The sequence below is a fragment of the Panthera uncia genome, chromosome B4 (assembly GCF_023721935.1).
Source record: "Panthera uncia isolate 11264 chromosome B4, Puncia_PCG_1.0, whole genome shotgun sequence".
NCBI lineage: Eukaryota > Metazoa > Chordata > Mammalia > Carnivora > Felidae > Panthera > Panthera uncia.
Window position 1 is genome coordinate 111,796,450 of NC_064809.1, and position 19,383 is coordinate 111,815,832.

Here is a 19,383-nt window from a genome sequence, read left to right on the forward strand (position 1 = left end):
AGAAAGAAAGAAAGAAAGAAAGAAAGAAAGAAAGAAAGAAAGAAAGAAAGAAAAAATTAAAAAACAGTAAAAGAAAAGGAGGACATACATTAAGGTATGTGGAAGGCAGGGGTGCAAGTCTTAGGTAGAATAGAAGCAAGAAAAGGAAAGGAAAAAAAAACCAGCTTGTTTTTCGCAGATTCCCTTCAGTTTCCTTGTCTTGGAATGATGTGAGGAAGGGGTCATGAGCCAAGGAGTACAGCCAGGCTCCAGAAGCTGGAAAAGGCAGAGAAACATTCTCTCCTTGAGTCTCCAGAGGGAACCAACCCCTGAAGACACCTTTGACTTAAGTCTAGTGGACTGTAGATGTCTTGCCTCCAGAACCATAAGATAATAAATTTGCATTGTTTAAAAAAAAATTTTTTTAAAGAAAGATACGTGCTTTCAATTTGGAATTTTTTTATTGTGACAAGATGGTAGCCAATCTCTGTAAATGAGTTTGGAAGGAAGGAAGGAAGGAAGGAAGGAAGGAAGGAAGGAAGGAAGGAAGGAAGGATTAAATTTCAGGCCACTTATTCATAGTAAACTTACAGGGTAAAGCCTCCAAAACATGTAGCCTCTGTTTTCCCTGACTGTGATGATTTTAAACTATATCTGCAGATTATTTGACACTCCTCCCACCAAAAGGTAGGCTCTCATTCTTCCCTTGAAGGTGGGTGGGACCTAGTGACTTGTTCCAAATGTGACTTCTGAGGCTACTTTAAGGCTGTTTAACAAATACAAGTGAAATGTTTTTGTTTTATGTGATTGTTAGCTCAGTAAGTCTTCCAAGAGGTTGCCTTGTTTGAAAACAAATCATGTCATGAACCTGGACTCAAAGCCTCTAGTCATGTACTAGAACTACTCAACTCTGGAAGGAGGTTGCCAGAAGGCACCCAGAAGAGCGATTGGTATTATTATTATTACCTACCTCCTATATCTTCTCAATGGGTCACCACACATTTTTATGGTTTCTATTACATACTATTTATTTGCTGGTGATCCCCAAATCTGCAGTCTGGCTCTCTCCTCTAAATATGAAGCTTAAATATTTAATAGCCTGCTAGACAAAACCACTTCAATTTACAGAATCCTCAAGCTCAATTCGATATGTCTAAACTCTAAACTGACTCATTCTCTGCCTCTTCTGCTCACAATTTTATCCAATTTCTTGTGACCTCCAGGGTTCCTGTATCAGTGCTGGCATGCTCAAGCCAGAAATTGTCTTCTTTGTTCCCTTTTTATTTTTGTCCATATTCAATTAATCACCCACTCCCGCAAATTCTTTTTTTTTTTTTAATGTTTATTTATTTTGAGAGAAAGAGAGAGAGTGTGAGTGGGGGAAGGCAAAGACAGAGGAAGAGTGAAAATCCCACGCAGGCTCCATGCTGCCAGCACAGAGCCCCACGCAGGGGCTCTCATGAACCAGGAAATCATGACCCGAGCCGAAATCAAGAGCCAGGCGCTTTAACCAACTGAGCCACCCATGTGCCCCCCAGTCCTGCAAATTCTATCTCCCATCATCCCATTTTTTGAGTCATTCCATTGTAACCTGAGATACCAGCTCATCTCTGTTTTTGGTCTGCATTCTTCTAATTCATTCTCTACAGTGCTGCTGGAATGATCTTTCTAAAGCACAAATCTGATCATCATTATTCCCTTGCTTAAAATTTTTCATGAGTTCCCCATGATTTTGAGGATACAGATTCAAATCCCTTACTGTGGCTTACAAGGCCATCACATGCTCTTGCCCCAGCTACCTCTGAGTTCTTACCTCTTGACATTATTTTCCTTGCACTATACAATTCAGGCATGCTGAACTATTGCAGTTTCCTGATTCATCAGTCTTTCCCCTACTCTTGGTCATTACACATGCTTGAAATGTTCCCTACGTTCATCCTCCCTTTGTCCAATTCCCACTCATGCCCAACTCTTACCCCCACCACATACCCCCAACTAAGCTACCCAACCTATGTGCACCCTAATTTTGTACTCAATCCTATTCTGGGGGAAAAGAGACCCTGGCGGTCTCAAAACACTCTAGGCTACAGGGCAAGTCTGTCCCTAAGGTACATCAACCTTCAACTGCCTCCTCTTGTTCTGAATACAGACCCCCTCCCCACCCCTGCCAATTTTTCAATTATAATTGGCTTCCCAGGCAGTGTTGTCTGTAAAGAGTAAATGCCCCAGTCCTGTTGATGCAAGCGTAACAATCTGCGTGAATATTTTATTGCCCACTGTAAATTAATAAAATGACATTTCAGTCTCGGTGAGCTTGGATAATATGAGTTTGCCAAGAGAAAACTTTACTTTCAATGTGCTGACAAAAGTTCAAGTTCTGAGCCTGCAAAGCAAAGATTCAGAGCTTGTACCACAGCAAATTTACCAATGTAAATGAACTTCCTGAGGTCTCTTGACAGCCAGTTGCCTTCCCTGGGCTGCATAATTAGAATGATAAGTTGTATAGAATTTAGACCTACCTCACTTCCATCTCTCCTTATGAGTTGATAGAAACTCAGTGCTAGAAGATTCCAGAGGCCATCTGTTTCAAACACTACATTGCTTAAGAGCATGAATTGCTTTAGAATTGTCTGAAAATCTAAAGTAGAATATTATTGTCAGGACTCAAATAAATGATCCTTTATAATATACTAATCTGAAAATGCCTTGCCACAGAAAAGGTGGGATGAATAAGGAATGAGAGATGATAAAGTACTTTACTTAATATTATTATTATTAATAGTTAAATTATTATTATGTAGAAAATATTCTGGGTGGAAGAGGAGCTCTTTCTCACACACTTTCTCTCCTTCCTCTATATCTATCTGTACTTCAAAAAAGAAAAAAGAAAAAGAAAAACCTCTTTTCTTTTTACAGGAGAAAAAAAAATCAACCTTATAATTTAGGGCAATCACCTCATTCATGCTGTCACTTCTACATATATTTAATATCAGCACTTGCAAGATTACATAAAAAATACAAGGTACACCTTTAAAAAATGCTTTAAGGACAATGCTTTTTACAGGTTAGTTGACTAAAAAATGAGATCCAAAAATGCATTTCATTTGGCAGATTTCAGTCAATATATAAAATGGACAAGCAAACAAAGTAATCTGGTGAGAAAATTAAAGGCAACTTTGGGGAAATACCATCTCCTCTCCTTTTTGCCTTGTAGAAGAAGAAAAACTTTCCCTTTCCCTTCTCTCTCTTTTTTTAAATGTTTATTTATTTTCAAAGAGAGACAGAGAGAGAAAGCAGGGGAGCAGGGGGGAGGGGCAGAGAAGGAGAGGGAGAGAGAGAGAATCCCAAGCAGGCTCCACACCGTCAGCACAGAGCCCAACACAGGGCTCGATCTCACCAACCGTGAGATAATGACCTGAGCGGAAATGAAGAGTCAAAAGCTTAACCAACTGAGCCACTCATGCACCCTTTCTTCTTGTCTTTTTTAATGTTTATTTATTTTGAGAAAACGTTTCCTCTACTTTCTCATCTTAAGTACAACCTGAAGATGTGCAAAGTAAAGTAACAAAAGACAGATTAACAGACGAAGCAGACCATTTCTACTGATACTCATTTATATGTGCATAAGGTCTTCATGAAGGAAAAAGACAAGAAGGAGGAGGAAGAGGAGAGGATGAGGAAGAGGAAGAAGAGGGAGAGAAAAACCCAAAGAAGCGGTTGGATTTTCAGGCTTATATATCATTTTAATAAAGGGTGACTTTGAGAAGCGACTACGCAAAGGGAAAAGAGTTTTGGTTTCTCGGGCAGATAAATGGTGGGGAAAGGGCAGGCTGCCCCCAGACAGGCCACTTCAGCATGTGGATTATTTTGAGCTAAAGGCAATCAAGACCCCGAGGGCTCAAGGAAACTTTTACCCCTCCTTAAATCACCTAGAAGAATCTAAATTGGAGGTCTTTTCCAGAATAAGAACCATTAGTAGAGAGGAATGTTATCTGAGTGGCCCTTCAGGAGCCCAGGGCAAATATTTGTTTACCAAATGTTTACTCTTTTTCATCTTCCTGTGAATTGCATTCCTTCCCTTTGAAGTCCCAGACCCCTACCCCTCCTCAAACACACCTCCTTTGCCTGTCTTTGGAATTTCCACGTCTATGTGGATTTCCCATATATAACACTTTTAAGTTTGGTTTTCTCATGTTAATCTGTCTCATGCCAATTTGATTCTTAGTTCAGCTAGCAGGCTCTTGAAGGGGACAGGAAATCTTGCTCCCCAAGAATAGGAAATATAAGTCTTGCCCTTAGCTAGGTGGGTAGAATGCTAACCACTTCTGATTTGGAACTGCCCGACGCTAATAAACTTTGCTCAAATAAACTCTTAAAATTTTTAATAAGCCTCAGTTTATCTTTTAACAAGTAGTAAAGAGAGCTTTCCTTAGCTGGTACCGGGAGGAAAGTTTATAACCTGCTTTTAGGCAGAAAGAGGGAGGGCAGAGAACTCTGCTAAAAAGATGATTGAAGGGGTGCCTGGCTGACTCAGTGGAGTGTGCAACTCTTGATCTTGTGTTGTGAGTTCAAGATTGTGTAGAGATTACTTTAAGAACATTAAAAATCTTGAAAAAAAAAAAGATGATTCAAGAAGACAATTTAAGCTGGGGCACCTGGGTGGCTAAGTCGGTTAAGTGTTCAACTCTTGATTTCAGCTCAGGTCATTATCTCAAAGTTCATGAGTTGGAGTCCCAGGTCGGGTTCTGTGCTGACAGCATGAAAAGTCTGCTTCAGATTCTCTCCTTCTCTCTCTGCCCCTCCCCTGCTCATGCTTTCTCTCTCTCCCTCGAAATAAATAAATAAACTTAAAAATAAAATAAATTGGACAATTCAGGGTATATGAACGAACTTTATTTAACATTTCATTAAGTGGACAGTGTTTCAGAGAATGACAAAATGGAGCAAAAGGCGAGAGGCTTTTACAGGATAAAGAACAAAGAACAAGGAAGAGACAAGTAGAAAACATCTGGGGACCTGGGTGGCTCAGTCGGTGGAACTTCCAACTTCGGCTCAGGTCATGATCTCACGGTTCATTGAGTTCGAGCCCCATGTCAGGCTCTGTGCTGACAGCTCAGAGCCTGGAGCCTGTTTGGGATTCTGTGTCTCCCTCTTTCTCTGCCCCTCCCTCACTCATGCTCTGTCTCTCTCTCAAAAATAAATAAACATTAAAAAAATAAAAATTTAAAAAATTTAGAAAATTCATTTATTAAAAAAAAAAAGAAAATATCTGATTGGTGGGGGCCACATCATCAATTTCAGTGAGAAGGCCCATGGGTGCCTTGGCATTAAGGGACTGGTTAACTGGGTATGCTATGTTTCTGGTCGGGCTCCCACTGGAAAGGTTATCTGAGCTTTGATTTGCTTACATGGCAGTCCCCACCCCTCCCTGGCCCCTACAGAAGCAGCTCCATCTTGGGCCCAAAAATTTATTTCAACGTCTCTGGCTCTTTCTGCTATTTCTCAGTTGCCTTTAGCTCAAAATAATTAATACACTCAAGTGGCATATTCCGATCCCCTTCAACCTCATACATCTTGCTCAAGGTGTGGAGCATGGTGGGGCCTTCAAAAACAATGGTTAATTTGCCCCATTCAACTTGAAATCCAGATGAGAATTTTGTTCTGATAGATAGCAGGATTTGTCACCCCAAAATATACCTCTTTGGCAGAAGGATTATTTAGAACTGATTATTTTGAGAAGTGGCTGATGCAGGAACACCTGAGTGGCTCAGTTGGTTAAGCTCTTGGTTTCAGCTTAGGTCATGAACTTACAATTTGTGAGTTCAAGCCCCGCATCGGGCTCTGTGCTGGCGGTGTGGATCCTGCTTGGGATTCTGTGTCTCACTCCCTCTCTGCCCCTCCCTCACACTGTCTCTGTCTCTCTCAAAAATAAATAAACTTAAAAAAAAAAGTGGCTGATGGAGATGCTGTGTAAAAAGGGCATAAGTTATCATTTTGTAAGGAAGTCTCTATTTGTAAGAGTGTCCTCTCTCAGTACCAGGAAGAGGGAATATGGCTTTTCCTGGTTACCTCCCAGAACTGGCTTCCCTCCCCCACCCAGTGAGAAATAAGCCCACCGACCCAGTCCAAGGATGGACACAGAGACTTAGAGCGCAGTGAAGCAAGGCTTTAATCAACATTCTTACAAGAGCGAGTGTCTGAGGGACAGGCACACTTGGGGCAGTTGCAGCAGACAATTTATCTCCTAGCATGCAAGCCCCTCCCCCCCATTCCTCATTGGCTGAGTACTAGAGATTACAGCATTAATCTAGTCAACACCTGTGCCCACGTAAGGCAAAAAGTAGTCTGATTGGAGCAAATGTACATTCCTCGAGGTGATGCAGAGACTTTAATTCCCTCCTCCCTTTGTTTTTTTGGTGCATGCTCATTGTAAAGCCCACAAAAATAAGTCCTCAAAAAGGAGAGGGGAAGAATCGGGAAGTAAAGTGTCTAAGGGTTTGGGACTCCATTGTGGGGAGGAGGGGGTTCATCAATATTTCCAATAGGTTGTAAACCTGCTGTTAACTAGATAGCACAGCTTTTATTTGGTATTTCTGAAGATGAATCATCTCCCTTAAGTCTCACAACCTACCAGCAACCAACACATCTGTCCGCTTTTCTTTCATCTTTAGCTGAAGATGGGTTTTGTTTTGTTTTGCTTTCTTTTGTTTTGTCATTTTGAGACATTTTGAGAGAGAGAGAGAGAGAGAGAGAGAGAGAGAGAGAGAGAGAGAGAAAGTGGGTGACCAGGGGAGGGCAGAGGGAAAGGGAGAGAGAATCTGAAGCAGCCCCACTCAGGGCATGGAGATCTCACAACCGTGGTGTTGCAGGATATTTTACCTCAGTACCCAGGGTTCATTGTCTTACCACTTCAAAGAATGAAGAGGTGGACACAAAATAAAGTGAGCTGCAGGCAAAAGCTTATTAGAGTATAAGATTAGAAAGAAAGAATTAGTAGGAAAGCTCTCTTAACAGAAAGGGGACATTTGAAGGTGAATGTCCCAGGACTATAAGCAAGGGTCCTTGTTTTATAAGGTTCTGGTCACTGCCCCCTTCCTTCCCCCTTGTTCCTTCTCAGGCCCCACCCTTACTGGCTTGACAACTCTAGGTGCTGGGTTGTCCATTCCTGATTGGCTCGACTCCATTGTGTGAGGAGTCAGACTGGTCCTACTATCCCTCATGTAACATAAGTTTTATGGTTTAGGTATTTTGATTGTCAAATTCCTGAGGGGAACCTGAGGGGGAGTAGGTGGTGTCTGTTACGTTCTTAACAGGGATAAGGTCCCAAACTGCTCAGGCAGTTTGCTGTAGTCAGACATTCCCAGCATCGTTCCAAAATGTGTGTCTTCCCCCACCCAGGGACCTCAGGTGCCAATCCTTTCTCTCTCTGCCTAGTCTATCCTATTTTCCCCTATCATAGTGAGATCATGACCTGAGTCGAAATCAAGAGTTGGATGCTTAACTGACTGAGCCACTCAGGAGCCCCTGAATATGGTTTTTGAACTGGCAGCTTAGGCCTCCTTGGGAAGCTGCTCATTTCTCCCTGGCATCTCTCATGTGTACACAAAGGTACATGTTAATACACTTCTATTTGTTTTTCTCTTCATCTGCCTTTTATTACAGGGTGTCTCAGCCAACAACTCAGAGGGTGAAGGGAAAGTTATTTTTCCTCCCCTACAGTTCATTCAAGAAACTACTACATATAACACAATTGGATTATAACATCCTAGGATGAAATTTGTTTTTAAAAAAATTCAGCTGAGTAAGTTGAATTTTAAAGATCTAATTGGCTTTATGCAATGACTTCGGAAGCAGGCAGCACCCCACATAGCAAAGAGAGGGGAGCTCTCCACAAGTTGTAGAAAATGGAAGTTTTTATGGGCAGAAGGAGGGTGGGACAAGGAAGTTTAAAAGCGGATTGCTTCAAGCAGAGTTACCTTCCCCCAGAGGAAGGCAGGGATGCATCAGACACATTGGTGCTAACCAGGAAATTCCAGACTGATTGGATTAAAATTCCACCCCTGGGAGAGGCTGCAACTGCCATTAGGTTAGGTATTAAGTCTTGGCAGGGCTTAGCAAAAGTGACTATTTGGGGCCCATTGTTTCTTTTTAACAAATTGAAAGCTAATAATAAATACTTTCATCTTGTGATGAGAAATAATCGACAAAAACCATCTTTAAATCCTTTTATATATGGAAGAAAACTTTTAAGGTAGTGTGTCACCAACTTAGTGGAGCCATTTTAAAATGGAAAGTTAAAGGAATTGTTAGTATGTCAAGCTTTCTGTCCCTCGATTTTGACAATCTGGGTGTCAAATACTATGAGGTAGAATAGAATCAAGGGATCTGTTGTGTCTTCTGCTGTGACCTGGAAAGTTGAAGACACTTGAAAAGACCAAGTTACTTTTCCAGCCTGCATAGTATTTGCTGAAGCCAATTAGTATGTTGGCTTGAATCATTATGTCAACTGTCTAAAGGGAGCTGTATCTATTTTTGTTTTGTTTCATTTTATTGTATTTAATTTGGGGCGTGTATTTTATTCTGTTTGGGACATTATTAACTGCTAACATTTTGCAGAAGTGGGTTCACTCATAAACACTCCAAAGAAATGTTTGCCTCATCTTTCGTTTATATTGCCAACCGCTTACTCAAGTAACAGTTTAGGAGGTTTCTTTTTCATGCCAAAAAGTACTATTTCTTGAGACATAGATTTGACTAGAAAACAACATTTAATTGTGGTTGTAAAATGTTCTGTTATTCTATAAAATAAAAATAAAATAGAGGACTATTTTGGTGGATGAGAATCCATATTGATTTGAAAGATTTGATTTGGTAACTAGAATTTTTCAATATTGAGAAATGTCATTCTGTTAAACATTGCAAACATTGTGTATTGTTTTTATTTTATTTTATTTTATTTTATTTTATTTTATTTTATTTTATTTGAGAGAGAGAGTGTGTGAGTGGGGGACACAGAAGGAGAGACAGAGAGAGAGAGAATCTAAAGAAGGTTCCATGCTCAGTGAGAAGCCCAGTATGGGGCTCAGTCCCACAACCTGAGCCAAAATCAAGAGTCCAACACTCAAGGGACTGAGCCACCCAGGTGTCTCTGTGTATTGTTTTTAAATAAAGTTGCAATGGTTACTTACTTGTTCTACATTGCTTTGTGTATTATAACTTTTCAAGGACAAAGTAACCCAACAGACAGCTTACAGGTAACATGAATTGAGCACTTACTAGCACTGCTCAGAGCTCCTTACATTACTTCATTTATTCCTCATGATAATCCTACGAGACTGAGAGAGATTAAATAACTCTTCCAGGGGTTCGTGGATGGCTCAGTTGGTTAACAGCTCCTGTCATGGTCTTGAGGTTCGTGGGATGGAGCCCCAAATCAGGCTCCATGCTGACAGCACAGAGTCTGCTCAGGATTCTCCCTCCCGCTTCCTCTGCCCCTCCCCTACTCGCTCCATATGGGCACACGCGCACTCTTTCTTTCTCTCAAAATACATAAACGTTTTTATAAATAAATAAATAAATAATAAACTTTTCCGAACCAAGAAGTGATTGAGCAGTGGTTGAAGGTGGGTAGTCTTTTTTATTTATTTATTTGTTTGTTTATTTATGTTATTATTATTATTTATTTTAGAGAGAGAGCATGCATGCATGAGCTGGGGAGAGGGTCAGAGGGAGAGGGGAGTGGGGAATTCTAAGCAGGCTCTGTGCTCAGTGCGAAGCTGGACAGGAGGCTCCATCCCACAACCCTGGGATCATGACCTGAGCCAAAATCAAGAGTCTGATGCTCAACCGACTGAGCCGCCCACGCACTCCAGATGCAGACAGTCTAACTCCAGAGCCTGTACTACTAATGATTTCAAGTACTTCAATATCTAGGGGATTGGTATAAGATCCCAGTGAAGTAGCCAATATTATTCTAGGGTTCAAATGTTTTATTTATTTGCCTAAATTACTTAAACAAAGAGGTCATTGATGAGGTGACTTTAACACCTCAGCAGCCTACCCAAGCAAGCCAAAACCTATACCTGAAATGCTTCAAGATTAAGAAATCAAAACCTAAGGACAACTAATCACAAACAGCCAAATAGACTTTTCCAAGTAAGGCAAATGCTTACGCTGTAGCCAATCAAATAATTCCCTTGCTTTCCTCCTGCACTTGCACCCGATCTATGTAAGTTTCCCCCTACTCCTGTTGGTAGAGACTTCTCATTTGACATTGCCAGATTCAAGTGGATTTTTGCTCAAATAAACTTAAAAAGTTTAACATGCCTCCATTTACCTCTTAACACTACATATTTTTGAAACATTCTCAGAACCTTTCATCCCTTATAACTCCATGGTCTTCAGGATTTCCATTTTTAATGCCTAATATTCCATCAACATGAGAATATTAAACATCAACCCATAAGGTTTTTTTATTTCTAGTTTTATTTTTTTTACATACATATTTTTAGCATATATATTTTAGTTATTTGTTTGCTCATTAAAGATGGTTGGTCAGGGCATCCGGGTGGCTCAGTTGGTTAAGCGTCCAACTTCAGCTCAGGTCATGATCTTATGGTTTGTGGGTTCGAGCCCCATCTCGGGCTCTATACTGACAGCTCAGAGCCTGGAGCCTGCTGAGGATTCTGTGTCCTTCTCTCTCTCTCTGCCCCTCCCTGTTCATGCTCTGTCTTTCTCTGTCTCAAAAATAAATAAAGCATTAAAAAAAACTTTTTTTAAAGATGGTTGGCAAATCAGAGCTATATAAATCACTTCTATATCTTAATATAGAATTTTCAGAAAGTTAAGCCCATGATGCTCAGAGGGCACATATAGAGTCAAAGAGCTGTTTACCTCATTAATGAGAGTCATAAAGATGACACACCAGGTTCAAAAGGGAGTAAGACCCCAGTTCTCTACCTCTGAGGATTTCTTCCTAAGCACATTTTCACTTCAGCACTGCAGTTTTCAGACTTAAAAGTAACAGGACAACTATAGGTCCAGAGAGAGAATTGAAAATTAAATCTTATTAAGCTAATATTTGCACTTACTCTGTGCCTCCTTGCAGAGATTACTAATTTCTCTAATACTTGCATAAACCCTATACTTTGTTAAGTTTTATGTGTATTATCTCATTAAACCCTTGCAGCAATAATAATAGGCATTATTATTCTCCTCATTTTCCAGATGGGGAAAATGGGGCTTAGAAAGTTAAGTGGCTTGCCTAAGGTCACATAACAGCTGTAGCTAGCATTCAAAACCAAGTTGAACTTCTGCATTTAAACTTTTTACATTCTGCTACACCACAGACCTTTAAAAAAACTTGATATCTAAACAGATTTTTAATTTAATTTTTATCTTTTCATCATGGAGACTTTTCCATGTACTAAAATAGAATGGTATAAGGAAGCATTAGTGTACCCATCACTTAGCTTCAATAACTATTCCCATTCTACCATTATTTTTTCATCAATCCTCTCCTCAAATTCACTTTATTTTCTCTTATTCTATGGTATTTTCTTTATTTAAATTTTTTTTTAAGTTTAGTTATTTTGAAAGAGTGAGAGAGCATGCACAAGGAGGGGAGGGACAGAGAGAGAGAGGGAGAGAGAGAATCCTAAGCAGGTTCCACGCTGGCAGCAGAGGGGCTCTGTGCTGTCACTATAAGGCTCAATCCCATGAACCATGAGATCATGACCCAAGCCAAAACCAAGAGTCAACGCTTGACTGACTGAGCCACCCTGGTACCCCTATCCTAGAGTATTTAAAACTGAATCCCAGACATCATATCTCATCTCCTATAAATACCTTAGAATGTTTCTCTAGTACATGAGAACTTAAAAGAAAAAAAACATAATAGCCTTATCATGCCTTCTCAAATTCACAAAAATTCCTTCATATATTTAATTTCCGATCCAAGTTCAACTTTCCCTGTTTGTCTCACAAATATCTTTTTACAGTTGTCAAATAAAAATTCAAATAGTGTACATTACATATTTAGACATTCTCTTAGGTCTCTTTTACCTTGTGACAATCCCCCTTCTCTTTTTTTCTTTTACCCAATGTGTTTGTTGAAGAAGGGGATTTTGTCCCTGTGGGATTTTTTTTTTCTTTTCACATCAGATGGATAAGGTGCCAATTAAAAAAAATTTTTTTAATGTTTTATTTATTTTTGAGAGAGCACAAGCAGGGGAGGGGCTGAGATAGAGGGAGATCGAGGGTCCAAAGTGGGCTCTGTGCTGATGAGCAAGTCCGATGTGGGCTCTGAGTCACGAACCATGAGATCATGACCTGAGCCAAACTCCAGTGCTCAACCGACTAGGCCACCCAGGTGCCCCCAATGGGTAAGGTGCCAATTATGTTATGACAAAGTTTGAAGAAAGCACATCCCACACAGTGGCTGAACACCCAATCATCACACTTGTGAAATACAAAAGGTTCTGTCTTGTGGTATTTCTAATTGCAATTGGCTGATGGCATCCTCCCGGTGTCATTAGCCTGTTCTTCCATCTCCCATCTTTCCCATAATCTAGTGGTTGGTTCAAGACGTTTGATTAAACTCAGGTTCAAAATTTTTGTTTGTTTGTTTTGGCAAGATTACTCCATAGGTGGTGTTAACAGTCTCCTTTTAAAATAAATTGTGTACTGCTCCATTAAATGTGCTGAGTCAGTGATTATAATCAGTAACAGCTTTTCTCCTCCCCCCTCTGCCTTAATTTTATTTTTTTTTAATTAAAAAAAAATTTTTTAAGTAATCTCTACACCTAATGTGAGGCTCGAACTTACAACCCCAAGATCAAGGGTCGCACGCTCTACTGTCTGAGCCAGCCCAGTGCCCCCACCCACCACTATCTTTAAATAATATCTCCCTTCTCTGCCCCCAATGACATTTCAGGCAGATCCCTTACCTTTGGGGTCACTTTCAGATGTGAAAAGAGTCTCATTTTCAGCTGTAGAAAATTCCAGTCTGGCCTAAATTAACTTTAATTTTTTATCTAATTCAAATCTCCCCATTTCTCTCCCTGCCTTTTTATCTTAGTTGGTAGACAGTCTCCACTTGTCTCCTAGGTCCATGAGAAACATTGCATATTTTTATCCAGCTGAATGGTAGAACCCTATGTCCTCATCCAGCCACTAGGGGCAGTTCCAGCCAGCCTCCAGTCTACTGTCTTTCTATTCTCCTCAAACTCCAGGGGAGCCTCAGTACCTTCCCCCAAAACTCACTTGTCTTCCACTCCTGTAACAGCACAGGGCAGGTGTACATATTCCTTAAGCCTGGCAAGCATCTGGCCAAGGAGTGAGAATCCAGCATTTTTGTCTGGCTAGCACTCACAATTCACTACGTGGCTCCCTCACTGCCTCCGTCTCTTGGCTCTGGTTGGAAGAGCAATGTCCCATGCATGTAGGGAAGAAATGCTATTGTGCTCTTTCTTGTTGGGAAGTCTCTCTAAAGATGCATCTTCCCAACTGAATCTTTCGCTTTCTCTGCTAATGGCTGTGGGAGGGATGGTTGCTAGACTCATAATAAAGCCTGTGTATATGTATAGAGAACCCTTCTTTAAAATATGGGAGGTGGGGCACCTGGGTGGCTCAGTCAGTTGAGCATCCAACCCTTGATTTCGGCTCAGGTCATGATTCCAGCATTGTGGGAACGAGCTCCAAGTCAGGCTCTGTGCTGAGTGTGGAGCCTTGCCTGAGATCTCCCCCCCCCCCCATGCCTTTCTCCTCCACTTCCATGCTCTCTCTCTCTAATAAACAAAATTTTTAAAAATTAAAATATGGGGCTGCTTCTCACTCATCTCCTACACCTCTGAGGCTGTATTTTAAATTACTATCAACAGAAAAACTTCCATCTACATCCAATCTATTAACATTTACCCTCAACTTGGCTTTATAAAGTAATTCTGCTAAACCTACAGAATTTCCTACTTTATTTTAAAATAAATGATTGAGATAAACTCAAACTTAAATGATCTTCTCCAGGATACTTTTGCATGTGTCAGTGGGATGTTGGTGAACATTAAGCACAGTGCTAACAAATGTTTGTCTTTGGTCCTTACTCAAGAAGACCCCGGTGGTCTACTAAATAAATATCAAAAACAATTAAGCAAGGAAAGGAAAACATTTCTAAAAACAGCAGAGGACAAGGAAGCAGGTCTCCAGTGATTCAGTTGAATTAAATACACCCAGTCTTGTTTAATATGTCATACACAGAACTTGTTAGATTCCCATTTTTTATTAGATGCAACCTATAACCATTCTAATTGACATGTTAAGGTTTACGTGTATTTTCTTTAAATTAGTGGGTTTAATTAGAACTGCTGGGTGGAGAACTGCTTATTCCAGCCTTAACTAGGAAATGAAAAGGAGGCTTACTGACTCACTCAAGAGTCAGCTGAGTACATTTTTATTCAGCTCTCAGCCAAAGGAGGAGTGAGGAGTGAACAATAAAGTAACCAAGAACTGTATGGTGATGAGTCATTATCCATGGATGGGGTGTGTGTGTGTGTGTGTGTGTGTGTGTGTGTGTGTGTAGGGGCAATTCTGTTACATCAGACTAGACTCCAATAAGAAGTTTAAACATGAAGGAGAGGTTTCTGGAGGGATACTGTGATGGACCAATTGAATCATGTTAAATCATGTTCATCATGGACAAAGCTGTTAAATACGCCTGAATCCAAGTATTAGATATTCAAAATGTGTGCACTTAGTAGAGCTCCAGCCTCATGTTAGAATTTAATAAATGTTTGTGGAAGAAGAGAGGAAAGGAGGAAGTGAGGGAAAGATGGAGGGAGGAGAGGGAAAATGGTTTTTATTCATTTTAACAACTGAGTAAGCATCAATTGGTTAATGGTCTTTCGATAGTGTGTTTAATGTGGTATTTAGAACTGATTGTACAAGTGAAAGAAAATTAAGAAGTTAATAAAAATCATGTTATGGTAACAACGGAAAGGCTGACAGCACATGAGTTGGAAAAAGAAATCTTAAGTATTTGGGTTTTATGTTTTTGTTTTTAACACTGGCATCGCAAATTAGCTTTGTAACGTATTCAACAGTCCAGAATATCAAGCCATTGATCTGTTCTGTTAGAAACATCATTTTCCAAGTCATTTGAAGTAAGTTACAGACATATTTAAACACAAAGACACTATTCATTAATAGAAAGCAAATGTTCCATTAAGGAATGTAAGGTCTCCATTTTATTCACTTTCTTTCTGATACTCTCAGTTCCTCTGTTCTCTTATCCCTCTACTTTCCTGTCTGACAAAACATTAAACCATAGATCAGTGTAATGGCCCACATTTTAAAATACAGATATTGTTAGGAATAGGGAATTGGGGGGATTGATTTAAAATGATTTTATTTGGTTCATAAATTTAGAAGCAAGAGTCCCCTACTGGGAATTCCGGCTATGGGCAAATATGGGGTCTTAGGCTAGTGGATTATGGTAAAGACTAAAAATTGCTTTCATTGTAAGGACTTTTTTTGTTGAGAACATGATGTCACATAAAGCTATTTGTTATAACTGCCTGTCATTTTTTTTAACTTGTTTTATTTTTTATTTTTTTAAATTACATCCAAATTAGTTAGCATATAGTGCAACAATGATTTCAGGAGTAGATTCCTTAGTGTCCCTTACCCATTTAGCCCATCCCCCCTCCCACAATCCCTCCAGTAACCCTCAGTTTGTTCTCCATACAACTCCACAGAGTTTCTTCTGTTTTGTCCCCCTCCCTGTTTTTATATTATTTTTGTTTCCCTTCCCTTATGTTCATCTGTTTTGTCCCTTAAAGTCCTCATATGAGTGAAGTCATAGGATTTTTGTCTTTCTCTGACTGATTAATTTCACTTAGCATAATACCCTCCAGTTCCATCCACATAGTTGCAAATGGCAAGATTTCATTCTTTTTGATTGCTGAGTAACACTCCATTGTATATATATACCACATTTTCTTTACCCATTCATCCATCGATGAACATTTAGGCTCTTTCCATACTTTGGCTATTGTTGATAGTGCTGCTATAAACATGGGGGTGCATGTGTCCCTTCAAAACAGCACACCTGTGTCCCATGGATAAATGCCTAGTAGTGCAATTGCTAAGTTGTAGGGTAGTTCTATTTTTAGTTTTTTGAGGAACCTCCGTACTGTTTTCCAGAGTGGCTGCACCAGCTTGCATTGCCACCAACAATGCAAAAGAGATCCTCTTTCTCTATATCCTCGCCAACATCTGTTGTTGCCTGAGTTGTTAATGTTAGCCATTCTGATAGGTATAAGGTGGTATTTCATTGTGGTTTTGATTTGTATTTCCCTGATCACGAGTGATGTTGAGCATTTTTTCATGTGTCGGTTGGCCATCTGGATGTCTCCTTTGGAGAAGTGTCTATTCATGTCTTTGGCCAATTCTTCATTGGATTATTTGTTTTTTGGGTGTTGAGTTGGATAAGTTCTTTATAGATTTTGGATACTAACCCTTTATCTGATAAGTCATTTGCAAATATCTTCTCTTGTTCTGTAGGTTGCTTTTTAGTTTTGCTGATTATTTGTAGACTGCATTTTTAAGGCAAACCTGAAAAAACAACTTTGGGACAAGATAGCATATTAATAATTCTTTCCAATTCTGTGTCATGTGCAGAGTTCATAATTCTTCTTTTTTTTTTTTTTTTAGGTTTATTTATTTTGAGAGAGAGTACCCACATGCATGTGAGCAGGGAGGAGCAGAGATAAGAAGAGAGAAATTCCCAAGTAGGCTCAGCGCTGACAGGGTTCTGCGTAGGGCTCAATCTCACAACAGCGAGATCATGAGCTGAGTTGAAATTAAGACTCAGACATTTAACCGACTGTTTTCATCCTTTCTGTTTTCATCCAAGTCTTGGATACCGACTGCAGAGTGGGCAACAGCCACAATCCCGTGGCTCCCCACTGAAGGCCACACCCGTCAGACTTCCTTCTCCTTCCTCCCCACCTCTGTGCCTCTGCCACCCTGCGTTCTCTATCTCCCACTTCACCTTCTCGGAGAACTCTTCAAGGACCTGAAGAGAGACCTCGTGGAATTGCCTCATGGCCAAAGTAACCCTCTCTCAGGGTGTTCCTTTGGTACTTTTTCTACAACCCTCTAGTGGACATCATAATGTTCGTCCCTAGAACACAGACTCCATGTAAATAGAGTCCGTACCCACTTCTGAACCCTCATTGAACAGTATTTGCTGTGTGCCAACACTGCTTTAACACTGGTCTGTGATCGATATTATATTTAGAGCCGAACAGACTAGGTGATGGTCTTTGCATTCTGGAGATATGCCATCTTCTGAGGAATAGACTCTTACATGGAAAAACAGGAGAATGCAATTTGTGTTATGAGCAAAGAATCCAGGGCTCCAAGGGGCCAGAACAACAGGAGAGACAGAATCAGACTGAGGGTTTAGCAAAGCTTCTCTGAGGAACCAGTGTTTAACTTGAGGCCCAAGTTACTCAGGAGTTACTCGGGTTATTCAGGCCTGAGTGAAAAGAGTGCCCGCCAGACACAACAGTGTGTGGGACATGCGGCCCACGGGTGGTGGGGGCACAGGTTGGAATGGCCAGGCCAAGCAGACAGGGACAGAAGACAGTCGGGGATCTAGATGTTCTGGAGCCTTTGAGGCCACATCAGGGATTTTGTATTTTATCCTAAGTGTAAACCATTGAAGGTTTTAAGCAGGAGATTAATGTGATTTGTGTGCTTAAGTGCCTTGTGTTTCCTGGTTAGTATTGAATATTTACAAGTAAATGAATAAATTAAACATACACAATGAATCAGTGATACAGTTCTATGCCATTTCAGAGTTTTACCAACCCCAGGCAATTAGATTAATTCAATATAGCTTGTTCTTAGGAAACATGAAGCAGGAATTTGTTGCTTTCCAGCCACTCCCTATTCATTTTTTCTCTTTCTACCAACAGTTCATTTTATGTTAGGTAATGCATCTTCCCACTTGTGTATCCTTGGTGGCCAGCTCTCCCGTGGCCAAGAGGCAGATTCCAACCGGACTCCCTCTTCTGGGACTTTAGCATGTTTAGCAGAGTAACTGATGGGGAGAAATATTTGAAGAAATTCATTTCAGCCATGGCCAAGTTTAAAAGATAGCATGTACTTCAGGCTCTGGTGCCCTTGTCATCCCTAGTTCCTGTCCTGATTTCAAGCCTGAGTCTCTAGTTTCTCATTTTTCTTCCCAGTAAAAGTCCCACTAGTTCATCCACTTTTTTTTTTTTTTTCTTAAAATGGTCACTGTTGGTATCTGTTGCTTGAAATAGAAAAATCACAATGGGATAAAAATCTATTTTAGTCTTAAGTGGAGATGGTATTTTGGCCTCAAGTTTTTAAAACTTTTCTTAGGATACGTGACTTGGTTATTTCCAACCTAATAGAAACTTTAACCTTTTCTTTTACTCCTCACAACTGATTTTAGTAGTTGGAATGTATCTGTGGGGACTGAAAGATTTGAAATCTTTGAAAATAGTCAAGTTCTCTTTTTCTGTCTCTCAAAGTTTCCTCAAAGACAAAAGTAGTTTCCTAATGTAGTTTTGTCTTTGCAGTATTTATTCTACAAGTTTTGGTTAGAAACCATTCTCTTTGCCTTAAAGACTGTTTTCCAAAGTATGTTCCACAAAACACTAGTGTCAATTATTACATAAATCTGAATGGCGGTGAAGACTCTATCCCTCCCTTAGGGCTTCAAAGAATGTTGTAACACCTTAAGGCACTCAAAAAATCCTGCAGTAAAGAAATCTGAGTATTTTCCCAATGTTTCCCAAATGTATCTGCTCATGCAACTCTTCTTCCTGCAAAATCAAAGAGCTAGCATCTTGTGGAACCCACTTTGAGAAGTGCTGCTTTGGAAAATCAAAGGAAAAGTGGGTTTTTTCCATTTTCTCTGGTACCATCTGTTCATGTTCCCTTGGCAGTAGGTTTATTCCTTTTCTTGTTTTTCCTGCTTTAAATACTCGTTGAACATTCTTTTTGTTATTGTCCTTTTTAGAATTTTTAAAGGCCTCCATCCCTCCTAGCACACGCTATACTTTGGATTTATTCTAGAGACGTCCCTGAAATGCCTCTTGAAGTGAAGGCCCACCAAAGTGCTCTGAGGGTAGCCACAGTGTTTATGTTTCATTTATTTTTCTGTGTGTGACTTTTCTGAGTGTCCCTAAAATTAGAAGTGATACAGTAGAGGGAAAATTCAACATCCAGCCCATGCATTTGGCCTGTATTTTATGCACATGCACATGAGAACCCATAAACAAACACAAATACGTATCATAGAAACAGCACAGTCTATTTGCAAGGTTCTCTTAAAGGTATCCAGACTATCCAAGCTGAGATGAAAAATGT

At 40.1% G+C, this 19,383-nt stretch overlaps 1 non-coding gene across 1 annotated transcript; it reads right to left on the bottom strand.

The window, feature by feature from the left end:
• Positions 1–12,352: 12,352 nt before the first annotated feature.
• On the bottom strand, positions 12,353–12,458 carry LOC125920565 (small nucleolar RNA U13). Its single transcript, XR_007457141.1, has one exon. It is a non-coding gene; the product is annotated as a small nucleolar RNA U13 (small nucleolar RNA).
• Positions 12,459–19,383: the final 6,925 nt, after the last annotated feature.